This window comes from Marmota monax, unplaced genomic scaffold (genome assembly GCF_021218885.2).
Source record: "Marmota monax isolate L192 unplaced genomic scaffold, Marmota_monax_Labrador192_F-V1.1 WCK01_AAM20220418_F8-fsc00072, whole genome shotgun sequence".
In the NCBI taxonomy this organism is placed as follows: Eukaryota; Metazoa; Chordata; class Mammalia; order Rodentia; family Sciuridae; genus Marmota; species Marmota monax.
This window is the reverse complement of record NW_026692356.1, coordinates 129,263-140,686: the sequence shown is the minus strand read 5'-3', so window position 1 is coordinate 140,686 and position 11,424 is coordinate 129,263.

The window sequence follows — 11,424 nt, the reverse complement described above, 5'->3', positions numbered from 1 at the left end:
GCTGAAATTTAAATCAAGTCTTTCCCTAACTGCAGACTGTTCTCACCTTCCCACCTTCACACGAGACCAGACGTCCCAGGTGAGGACCACACCTCTCCTGCCATCAAGGACCTTCCACTTCAGTGGGTAACAGACCACTATTTTATAAGGCAGAATGAGATGAATTCTGAAATGCAAGCACACGTTGTATCTAAAAACTCTGAAAAAATATACTTTGTGAAAGGAAGTTCTCCATTTTTGTAACCTAAGTGAATATCTAACGATCACTGTGTTAATATTGAATGTTCTGTGATATGGAGGGTGATTCACTACTGTTTGGAACTCTCTCAGTTATCACATCCTTGGTTTGTGGGCAATAAATTCCAGGAAAGCTCTCACAAATAACCAGAACACTGCCTGGTGTGGTACTGTCCACTAGGAACCATCCCGGGTGTGGACTGAGAAATCAATCTGGTTGGTGGTAATTAGGAAGGAAGGAGTGAGAGAAGAAATGAGGCAGGGAGGAAAGGAGGAGGGAGGAAGGGAAATGGAGCAAGAGGAAAGAAAGGGGGAAAGGAAGAGAAAGAAAATAGAATAAATCAAAGTCAAAATATGAAACTGTATTGTACCTGTAAGTCTTTGGATTGTTTTATGAAACACTGTATGTGATTTGTTACATATATACATACACGTAATCATACTTATCTTTCAGTCAAAAAAACTTAAGAGGGGCTGGGGATATGGCTCAAGTGGTAGTACGCTAGCCTAGCATGCATGAGGCACTGGGTTCGATTCTCAGCACCACATAAAAATTAAAAAAATAAATATATGTGTCCACCTAAAAAAAAAACTAAAAAAAAAAAAACTTAGACACTGGTCCTTTGAAATGTCCACTGGACTGGCTCTGAGAGCACATGACACTTTTCATTCAAAGATTCTGTGCAGTATCAGAATAGAAGTCATTGAGGAGAGAACTTAAGGGCAGAGCTCATTTTGTATATTTAAACTGCTCCAATGGGAGAAAAGCTGCCAGAGTTATGGTCAATTATAGAGTCGTAGCTCCAGATTTAAGGGTTTGATAGGAAGCACTTTCTGACTCTCTCCTTTGATTTATCTGTCTTCCCTTAAATCCAAACTAGATTCAAAGGTTCAAGCTGGACACACAAGAAAAGGCTCCAACACCATTAGCAATTAGGGAAATGCAAATTCAAATGACAATGAGATACTATTTTGCACCCAACAGCTTGGTAGACATTGAAAATTCCAGTGAAACCAAGTGGTAACCAAGTGAGATGAGGACTCTCAAGCAGGAATGTAAATCAGCACAAACATTTTGAGCATCAACTTGGCATTATCTAACAAAGTTAGCAAGTACATTCTCTATCCCTCATTTACTAGGCTCATACTTTAGAAAAACTCTTGCACAGGTATGCACATTATAAATAAGATGACATGAATAAGACCATTCTAGAAGCATTGATTATGGAGCAACAAAACAAAACACCCTAGAAAAAAAAAGCCCGGGGAAAAAACCAGAATGGATAAATATGTTATGGTGCATTTATATACGACGTAACCTAACAATGGAAATCAACCGACAATGGCTGTATGTATTAGCATAGCGTACACATGAGCATAGTGTTGCCTGGGTCAAAAGAAAATTGCATTCAGCCTTTAAAAACGAAGGGAATTCTGAGACATGCTTCCACCGGGATGAACCATGAGAACATCATACTAAATAAAATAGGCTAATGACAAAAAGAGAAATACTTCATAATTTATATGAAGTACCTCGGTTATTCAAAGTCACAGAGCCAGAAAGGAGAATGGGGGTTGCCAGAGGCTGGGGACAGGAGAGCACAAGGAGTTGCTTGATACAGATAGAGTTCAATAGGCAAGATGGAAAAGTTTCGGAGAATGGTATATAATGGGGGCACATATTTAACAATACTGAACAGCACACCTAAAAGTGGCTAAGATGGTAAATTTTATGTTACGTGCAATTTTGCTACACATTAAAATTTAAAAAAGTAAAAAACGTAGTTGAGGATCACAGAGGGCATAATTCAATCTTCATGAATTGCAGACATCTGCAGACTTGTCATAATTCTTATGGATTCAAACATTTACGGTAAAATTATTTTAAAAAGTAAGATGATGCCATGAAGTAGGAACAAGCACTCATGGATCTTCAATGATGATAGTTAGAACCCTCCAACTGGGTGTTAGATATAATTTGATGGCTGTACATATAGAGTATGTATATCTTATCTAAACTTTTTTTCATGCCTCCCAAAATTATCTGAATGTCAGAATTGAGATCAGTATTATGGAGTACATGGGGCCAAGTTCCAGGTTGGAAAGTCATTCTGTTCGCAATAAAGCACCCCATCTTCTAGCTAGAATCAGAATTTATGTGCAGAGTGTTCAATAAAATATGAGTAGCTGCCACTGTTTTCTTAGACTTCCTTAGCAACAGCTAAGCTCTGGCAACACAAAAAACAGCCACCATATCACAGATGCTCTGGAAGTTTCTCCCTAAACACTCACTATTAGCCTAACCCAAAATAGAACTCTACTTGTAAAAGAAGGGAAATTGAGGATTCAAGAGAGAACTTTTTTGGGGAACAATTTAAAAACCATTTACTATTAAATAAAATGTAATGTCATGTCATTTTTCTTTTTTCTTTTTTAGTAGTACACTGTAGAAATGTAAAGACTTTTTTATATTTAAGAAAAGAAATCACCATTTTGGTTTCACATGGAATAGTCATTTGGCCTCACATCAAATAAAAACTGAAAAATTGTAGCCCAATCATGATTCCGAGTTCAATGAGGACCGAAAAGTCTGTGAAGCACCGGCTGCCGGTGGCTTTTATTCCCTTCAGTTTCATGTAGTTCCCAGGAGCCTGATAGAAACACCTTCCATACAGAAAGGACTGTGATCCATCTAGGCACCTGGACTCCACAGCCGGCCACGTCCATGGATATTTACAGCTTCCGTCCTCAGTCAGTCCCAGTCGCCATCAGAGAAACTGCTCCATTGAGATCTAAGTCCACTGTCCTTCTGAGGACAGTGAGTGCCAACAAAGCCTGGGGATACTTCAGACTGGAGTCAAGAGCACAAAGGCGACATGGACAGAAAGCAAACCAAGAGGAGACAGCTCCAGCAATGCCAGGCAACCTGAACCTTGGTTGTAGATGAAGGAATGAAAGGATGTGATTTACAAATAAAATAAGAATGAAGAAAGCTGATGAGGACCCCAAAATTGGATCCTGATTTGAGGAGTTCAAAAGGTCATTCCCAACCCATGGCATCAGGACTTTATTTCTACCAATAAGGTAGTATCTATCCTGATAAGAAACTTGAACGGTATGAATGACTGAGAAGCGCTTCATATACTTCATCTTCCAGTTATTCACCATTTACTTCCCCCAAAATGTTTTTAAGCAAATGTAGGATTGTCTCTTTCTAGCCGTGTATTTACCAGAACTGTCTCCATTCAATGGGGAGAGGCCAGCCGACAACTTAAAGTTGCAAAATTCCTAATTGTTCACTAAGAGTATCTAACCTCTGGAATCAAACTCCAACGGTTAAGGGTCATATGTTTTCTCTCCTACGCAGAAGCTAGAGAGGAAAAAGGAAAAGAAAGATGGGTGAACATCTCGTGAAAATCAAAGGGAGATTAGGAGAGAAGAAGGCATCAAAGGATGGGGGTGGGGGGTAGGGAGAGAGGGGGAAAGTGCTGGTATGTTATAGTGGCCAAATTATACTGTAATATGTAACAGTACAAATATGTAACAGAAAATCCCCATCAGTATGTACAATTATAATGCACCAATTAAAAAATGCGGGGAAAAACAAATTCAAAAAAAAAATAAATAAAAGAGAGAGAGAAAGAAAAAGAAGCATACTGTAAGGACTCCTTAAAGGACATGGAGCAAGTGCTGAAAGGGACAAATTCATTCAGAAGTATACTTCTAACTTACTGAAATAAAATCTAAAGTTTCATCTACTATAAATTGGATTATGTGGCTGGTGATTACAGAATTAATAAAAAACAACAAAACAGGAAAATGGATGAAAAAAGATCCTGTAAATACCATCTGAAAATATGAAGCCATTTGCCTTTCATTATTCTTCCATTTTTCAAAGAGACATCAAAGCCACGCTATGTTTTCTGCACTGAAATTTAGCCAGGAGGAATAAGGACATCATTTCTACAAGATCACGATTTTTTAATGATGTCATAACATATTTTAAATTGTCTGTTTTTTTTTCTGTTCTATTACAGCACTTAACCAAAACATCTTTTCTTTATAACACAGAATAAACTATCCTCTCAAATTCATGAATCTTGAATAAAACTTAAAAGTAAGCCATCATTCATTATTAAAAGACATTTAACACAACAAATGAGGTACACTCTGCAAATTGTCCATGAGATTTCCCCTCCCTGGAGAAAATGACAGCTGATGCTTAATGCGTGTCATTAATAACTCTTAATTCAAAGGCTGATTTCTGTTACTTGAGAGGCCGAGGTCTGTCAGCAGACTCCTGGTCCCGAGGCTTGCAGACACTGAACATATTATGAAGGATGACTCACTTGGTTCCACCAGATGCACCACAAAGCTCAACAAGGCCCTGACCCATGCCCCTGGGGACTAGACTCAGCCCAGCATCCAGCTCACTGCAATGATCATTTTATTACCATTAGTTAGAAGACCAAATTAATGGCAAGGAAAATCTCATAAAAGGCACTGTTTGCCTAAACACAACCTTTGTTCTCATAAAGAGGTTCTATTTATATATTATTACCTGACAAGGAATCTTTAAGAGAATTTTCAAATTAAATAGATATTAAAGCACTTAATTATGATTTTTCTCCCATTTAGATTTTGATTGTTGAAATGAACATTCAATAACAAAGGGATAAAAGAGAACGATAACAATATAAAATATATGGTATTTATTATAAAATATATGGTATTTATTATTTTTATTTTTGTAACCAGAGTTAAATTCATGAATATCGATGTAAGTGAATGTTAGCTGTAAATCTGAGAAAACTGACATGTACTTAAAAATTTAGAAGCATTTCATACCAATAGCTTTTAGATATTTATAAGCTAAAAAAATTTTAGTTGTTGCTTATGTTTTATAAACACCACAAATTATTCATCTTTATAAAACATAGACGCATATATTTCATTTCAGTTATTTTGTGTTATTTTTTTTCATTTTTAAATCAAATAAATAAAAATTCAGAGGGGAACTAACTTTTAAATTAAGTATAAAGGTAAATAGTTCCTCACTGGGATATTGTGTAGATCTGTACGGAAACTCAGATGCTAAAATGAAGATCATACCCAGTAAAGTAGATGTCTATATGGAGGAAGAAAATTTCAGCCCTCTGTCTCCCTGACTTAATCTGCAATGGCCCTCCAGTGGTTTCTTCTGGTTTGTCAGTTTTCTCTGATTTGGGAAAATGGGCTAAAGGAAGAAAAAAAGCAGTTTGTATAGCTGTTGTATTTCCTGGGTGTCTTGGGTCACATGCCATTTTCTCTCTGTTACTTCTATTGCAGGGTGGATCAATTAAATATTTTACAAAGTAGGTAAAAAAATAAATAGCTCTAAGAATAGAAATCATTTAAAAAGGCAATGAATGATAGAAAATTAACACTTGAGAAGTAAGGAGAAAAAAGAATAAAAGGAATTTAAAGAGAATTTAGGGATGTCAACTGGATCAGGTTTTCTTCCATAAACAACTAGACAAAGTTTATGAGGACATAATTTCCAGGAGATGGACAACAGGAAGTATAAGAATGTAATACCTGAGAGAAGAGAAACTCCTGAGGTGAGGCCCATGATTATCTTGGAATTCTGCCTGGAGACAATTTCCTGGTTGCAGCACAGGGGGTTGGAGTCCAGGCACTGCAGTTTGCTGATCTGAACAGGCAGATTTCAGAGTCTGAGATGGTTCAAGCCTCTGAAAACTGAATGGTTGGGTCCTGATGGAGACAGAGCTGCCAGAGTGTGGTAAAAGCAGACTCAAGATCTGAACATGTGCTTCCCACAAGTCTTTTGCTCAGGGTTCGGCTGTGCAAGTGCAGAACAATACACAAGCCTAACCAGAGGTCTGCTGCTGCTGCTGCCGGGAGAAGAGCCAGAGATACAGAGACCAAGCAGAGCCGGCTCAACCAGGCGGGAAAAGCTGTGGTCATACACAATATTGACAATGCTGAGATACCAGGAAGGCTCTGCCTTAGAAGGAAGGGCCAGAGCTTAAAGTAAGTCTTCCATTATGTCCATCTTCACAAATTCTAAAACCACAACTCATCAAGATCTACAGGGTTGGCAGAATTTGGGGATTTGTTAATCAGAAGACTCTAGGAAACACGTTGGGCTTCCAAAACAACACAATCTAACAGTGTCAAAAAGCTCAGACAGGAGCTGGGGTTGGGGCTCAAGAGGTAGAGAACTTGCGTGAGGCACTGGGTTCCATCCTTAGCATAATATAAAAATAAAATAAAGATATTGTATCCACCTAAAACTAAAAACTAGAAAAACTCAGACAGGAATGGAGATGTAGCTCAGTGTCAGAGCACCTGCCTACCAAGCACGAGTTCCAGGGATCAATCCCCAGAGCAACATCAACAACAAAAAAATAGCTTAATACCAGTTTAGTTATCTCATCACTTATAGGTCGAACAGAAGAAAAACAGAAATTATATATAAAAGGAAATTCTTGAATGGAACAATATGATGATCAAAATGAAAAATTTACTAGGTGAAAAATTCACAGTATATTGGAAACATATTAAAAGAAAATAACAGGTTACTGAACTTAAAATGAGGCCAGTAGAAATTATTGGAAAAGAAAAAAAAAGAGAACAATTTCAGGGACCTTGGAACAATATAAAATAGTCTAAAGTATGTGTGATCGGAATAACAGAAGGACAGGAGTATAAGAAAGGGTAAGAAAAATATTTGAAGAAATAGAGTCAGAAACTTCTCAAATTTGATTTTAAAACACTGATAAACAGATTCAAGAAGCTCAGCGTGCCCTAATCAGAAAAAAAATACAAGAAAACTACCCTTAGGCATATTGTCACTAAAAATTAAAAGGGGAAAAAAAGGATCTTGAATGTAATTACAGATGAATATGTATAAGGGAATACAGATGTATAATTAGAGATAAAGATGTATAAAGGAATGTATAAGATGTATAAGTCTATGGTAGACTTCCCCATAGGAAAAAAAAATGGAGGCCAGAGAACAACAGAAAAATGTCATTAAAGTTCTGAAACAAAATAAGACTATCAACCCAGAATTGTACATTCAGGAAAGATATGCTTTAAAAACGAGGGTGAAATATATACATTTTAAGATAAATGAAAGCTATGAGAATGCACTGACAGTAGACCAAAGATTTACTACAGACTAAAGGGAAATGATACTAAATAAAACTCAGAGCTAGTGAAAATTGATGGGAACATGTCTATCTCAGAGAATGAATAAATAACAAAGATAAAAAATATCTGGGTACATGTAATAGTTTTTTTCTTGGTATAATTTCTTTCAAAGACAACTTATAATGATATTGAAAATGATATCTACAATAATATTTTAAACTATCATTGTAAGGTGAGGTTATATCATACATGGAAGTAAAAGAAATGATAACAATAGCACAAACTACTGAGAGAGGTGGTTACATGGAAGGAGTTGTACAGATGTCAGACAATTAAACGTGTGACTTGGAAAACAATAGGAAGAGGGAAGTGGGAGAAAATGAGAATTGGTACAAAATGAAGTTAAGAAACATTAATAAGTTAGAGTTAAGTGTTATGTGTCCTAAAGCAAATACTAAAAATAATAAAGCAGAAATAGTCAAAAAATCAAGAGAAGAAATAAAATTTAATAAAAAATGATAAAATTTAAAATTTTTTCAGGTAACCTAAAGGACGACACTAAAGGAATGACAGAGGAAGGGAAAATGGAAAGGACAAACAGAAAACACATATGCACAGAGCAATATTTATCTTAAACATAAAAATATCAACAGGTACATTAAATATAAATGGATCAAATAATGCAATTAAAGGGAAAGCTTATCAGTTTGTATTTAAAAGTAACGTCCAGTTATTTAATGTGCATTTCAAATTAGAAGTGAGAATTTTTAGTATAAATGTACTGAAAGAAAAAGGATTGGTAATATTCCCTCATGTGAACAGACAAGAAAGTTGATGAGGATGTCTTAATAAAATGATCTACAAAGCAAAGAAGGATTACTTAAAGGAGGAAATTGCATAATTGTAAAAATACAATCTGTCAGAAAGACATAGCAATTCTAAATACATGCTCACTAATGATAGAAATTCAAAATACATGAAGCTAAAACTGACAGAACTAAAGAAATCAACACATTGGAGATTTTTAAAAATTATTGTTCTGTCAGTAGTTAATAGATTAAGCATACAGAAGATGTGAAAAACACTATCTGCTAAGAGGACACAGAGACTAACCCACATAATTACAGTTATCTTAGTTATCTTATATTTGACAAAGGCACCAAAAACATACCTTGGAGAAAAGATAGCCTCTTCAACAAATGGCATTGGGAAAACTGGAAATCCATATTCAACAAAATGAAATTAAACCCTTATCTCTCACCATGCACAAAACTCAACTCAAAGTGCATCAAGGACCTAAAAATTAAACCAGAGACACTGCATCTATTAGAAGAAAAAGTAGGTCCTAATCTCCATCATGTCGGAATAGGCCCAACTTATTAAAGACTCCTATAGTACAAGAATTAATATCAAGAAACAACAAATGTGATGGATTCAAACTAAAAAGCTTCTTGTCAGCAAAAGAAATAATCAGCAAGGTGATTAGAGAGCCTACAGAATGGGAGCAAATTTTTACCACACACATGTCAGATAGAGCTCTAATCTCTAGAGTATACAAAGAACTCAAAAAGTTAAACAACAAAAAAACAAATAACCCAATCAATAAATGGTCTAAGGAACTGAACAGACACTTTTCAGAAGAGGATATATAATCAATCAATAAATATATGAAAAAATGTTCATCATCCCTAGCAATTAGAGAAATGCAAATCAAAACTACTCTTAAGATTTCATCTCACTCCAGTCAGAATGGCAGCTATTAAGAATACAAATAAGGGGCTGGGGATGTGGCTCAAGCAGTAGCACACTCGCCTGGCATGCGTACAGCCATGCCGGGTTTCGATCCTCAGCACCACATACAAATAAAGATGTTGTGTCTGCCAAAAACTAAAAAATAAATATTAAAATTCTCTCTCTCTCTCTCTCTCTCTCTCTCTCTCTCTCTCTTAAAAAAAAAGAATACAAATGACAATAAGTGTTGGCAAGTATGTGGAGAAAAAGGTACACTCATATACTGCTGGTGGGACTGCAAATTAATGCAGCCAATATGGAAAGCAGTATGTAGATTCCTTGGAAAACTAGGAATGGAACCACCATTTGACCCAGCAATCCCACTCCTCGGTCTATACCCAAAGGACTTAAAAATAGCATACTACAGAGACACAGCCACATGTTTATAGCAGCACAATTCACAATAGCTAAACTATGGAACTAACCTAGATGCCCTTCAGTAGATGAATGTAATAAATAAAATGTGGTATATATACACAATGGAATATTATTCAGCATTAAAAGAGAATAAAATCATGGCATTTTCAGGTAAATGGATGGAGCTGGATAATATAATGCTAAGTGAAATTAGCCAAAAAAACCAAATTCCAAATGATTTTTCTGATTTAAGGATGCTAATCCATAATATGCTGCAAGGGGTGGGGAGATTGGAGGATTAAATGAACTCTAGATAGGGCAAAGGGGAAAAGGGGAGGGAGGGAAAGAGAGAGGGTATAGTGTAGGAAAGACGGTGGAATGCGATGGTCATCATTATCCTCAGTACATGTATGAAGACATGAAGGATGTGACTAATTTTTTACAACCAGAGATATGAAAAATTGTGCTCTATATGTGTAATATGAATTTTAAGGCACCCTGTCGTCATATATAACAAATTAAAATTTAAAAAACATACAATATTATATTTAATTAATTTCATTTCTTAGGACAGAGCTTTCATTTTTTAAAAAATATTTATTTTTAGTTGTAGTTGGACACAATACCTTTATTTTTATTTATTTTTATGTGGTGCTGAGGATCGAACCCAGGTTCTTGCACGTGCTAAGTGAGCAATCCACCGCTAAGCCACAACCCCCGGTCAGAACTTTCATTTTTTCTTAAAACTTTCCTTGTTATTGCTTATAATGAAAAAAATTGTTAATTATAGCCACTATTAAAGCTTTGATTTTCACAAAACCTGTCCTCCAAAACTTACATAGTTAAAGCATATAATCATTATAAAAACAAAACACTTTCTGCTAACTTCACCTAATTCACATTTACAAATAATTTTATCCAACAACCATGCAATACATATTTGTTTCAATGGCACATGAACTAACGATGGGCCATATGCTGAAATCTCCAATAAGTTCAAACAATTTCAAAAGTCTGGGCACTGATAGAGTATAACCTCTGACCATAACAGAGTTAAATTATAAATTGGTAATACTAAAATACCTAAAAATTCCCAAATGTTTGAATAATTGTGATCTTAAAGGAAAACTGAATCTCTAAAGTGGCTAATTTGACCTAAATTCTTAAAGGAAGCCATTTGATGACGTGGCAGGTAAAGGTGGGAAGGGGTGTCACATATATACTCAGTGGTGTTCCTGGATTAATCAAAAACTCCATGGATCCTCACCCTAGCATCTTCCTGCTATGGCTGCCAAGATAAACCATCTCCCAAAAGTCTCCTTTTGCTACCCAGACCTGACCAATGAGCTGTGATCTGTAATCAGCCAATCCGGTCTAAGGATGTTTACATCCTTCATTTGCACAGCAGACAAGAGTGGAAACCTGGCTGGAACTTTATATAAACCAGGCCCCCTGTTTCTTCAGAGTGTACTTTCATTTTGTTCCAAAAACTGTAGTCTTCCTGGTCTGCAAACTGATCACTGAAATAGTCTCACTTTTCATCTTAATTTCTTTTCCAGTGAATTTTTTTTTTAAATTTTTTATTGTTGGTTGTTCAAAACATTACATATTTCTTGATATATCATATTTCACACTTTGATTCAAGTGGGTTATGAACTCCCATTTTTACCCCATATACAGATTGCAGAATCACATCAGTTACACATCCATTGATTTACATATTGCCATACTAGTGTCTGTTGTGTTCTGCTGCCTTTCCTATCCTCTACTATCCCCCCTCCCCTCCCCTCCCCTCCCCTCTTGTTTCTCTACCCCTTCTACTGTCATTCATTTCTCCCCCTTGTATTATTTTTCCCTTTCCCCTCATTTCCTCTTGTATGT